The following is a 2,180-nucleotide window of genomic DNA, read 5'->3' on the forward strand; positions in this document are numbered from 1 at the left end:
TAAGACCAGCTTTCTGTTTAAAGCTTGAATATTCTATGTGTTCTAAAATCTACATGGTTTCTTGGATTGCCTTGAAATTTGGTGTGTCTCACTGCGGCATGAGTTTCTGTTGGAGAGCCAATTTGGGGGCTATTAGACCAGGGGATTCCCAAGATACAGCCCTCAAAATAAATCCAGCTTTTCTAAAAGTTGAGAGATTTTGGCAACCTTTCTTTGCTCACAGAGAGAGGTCAACTCAGTGCTCAGACCATTGCACCAGAGTCTCCAATACTTGAGGGTTATCCTAACAGAGTGCATGTCACCCATCAGCCCTTTGGGGGAAATCAAATTAAAACATTTTTTTTAAATTGCTTCTCCAGTTAGTTTCCTTACGTGCTTCATGTGCTTATTTGTGCACCTAATGGATTATACTGAGAATATGTAAACAGAAGAGTTAACAGGATTGTTCGCCATCAAAGTTTTACACCAGCTATAGCTCCAGGGGATTAAATAATAGGCCTTTGAACCTGACCCAGCCAGCCATCCTCAGTCTGAGTCTTATCATGGGCAGAAATCTGGGGAAGGTTGGATGGCATGTTGCTTTAAAATCTGTCTTTGTCTGGGCTTTGCTTTGTTAAAAAAAATGGCGTGAATGTAATAAAAGTATTTTTGTTAAAAAAATAAAAAATATGAGAATGCTTGCTGGGAGGGGAGAGACATTTTTGGGAGTGGAGGACGGGGGGATAGGGATAAGAAGGATTTGGGGCTGTATTGAGGGGAAGGGGGATAAATAGGGATGGGTGGTAGAGGAGGTAAGAGGGGTTGTGGGGCTCAGGTGAGGGACACATGGAGGTGAGTGGCAGCAGAGGTGCTGGGGGAGAGTAGGGGCAGGAGTACCTGTCATTTCCACATTATCCCCTTCTGAGTGTGCCAGGAACTGGGGGGTCTGAGCCCCTCTCCTTACCTCCCCACTTTTGAGCTGGAATGTGGGGGTCCCTGTCCCTGGGGTGCCTGAGCCCTGCTCCTGGGCTTACTGTGTGTATGTGCCAGGATCTGGGGCCACTCGCCCCTTGAGGGGAGTGTGATCCCCCTCCATGTGCGTCCTTAGATGAGCCAGGATCCGGGGGCTTGGGGTGGAGGGAAGCTGGACAAAATAGCATGGTGAGGGTTGGCCGGCTGGCTGGAATGGACAATACTGGTTGGTGGGGCTGAGTGGAGGAAGGGAGAAAGCTATAGGGCGAGGATCACTAGTTCACTTGATTCACAGCTGCACCAATGACCACTAAGCCTTCTTTCTGTTAAAAATAACTAGAAAATTAAATGGCACCCCCCTCCCCGCCACAAAAAAGAAAAAGTTAACACAGAATTAAGGTTCCCTAGCGACTGCTCTTGTCCCTCCACAATGGTGAGTTCAGCAAACCTCAGACTTCAGAAAACCAGAACATACAGAATTAATGTAATCTTAGCTCTGCCCTCTTTGAAAGATGCTCCCAAACATACCCACACTCTGCCTTTTCACTGCTCCTGCCCTACACTAACACTGTGGGCTTGTCTTCATGGACAGCACTACAGCAGTGCAGCTGCACCGTTGTACATGAAGACACTACTATGCCAACAGGAGAGCTTCTCACGCCAGCATAGTAAATTCTCCTCCCTGAGGGGTCGTTGTTATGTTGGCAGGAGAAGCTCTCCCATTGACATCGCTCTGTCTAGAAGGAGGGGGGTGTTAGGTTGGTATAACTGTCACACCGGGTGTAGTTTTTCCACACTGACTCCTGACCAATGTAGATATATCAACATAGAGCTGTAGAGTAAACTGGACCTGAGCTTACTCACCTGACAGAATACCACACTTGTGAAATTTAACAACCACTTCACGCTAAATCACAGGATACCATCTAAACCTATACATTCTCTTATCCATCAGTAAACCCACAGACTGTTTTCATATCCCACCTTACTACTGCCAATTCCCATGGCAACACCTCCTCCTCCACTCAGTGCCTAGCTGCTGAGACAATCTACACAATTTAGCAATAAAATGATGTGGACTAGCTCCTCAAGATACATGTGCTCCCCTTTCCTTTACTCTCACACATGGAGTGGGCGCAAATCCTGATCTCCTCATATCACAATCACAGCTCCTTAAACTAATCCCCATTTTCTCAGCTCACAAACACACCTCTACCACCTACTGCCTC

The sequence above is a fragment of the Mauremys mutica genome, chromosome 1, assembly GCF_020497125.1.
Source record: "Mauremys mutica isolate MM-2020 ecotype Southern chromosome 1, ASM2049712v1, whole genome shotgun sequence".
Lineage (NCBI taxonomy): Eukaryota > Metazoa > Chordata > Testudines > Geoemydidae > Mauremys > Mauremys mutica.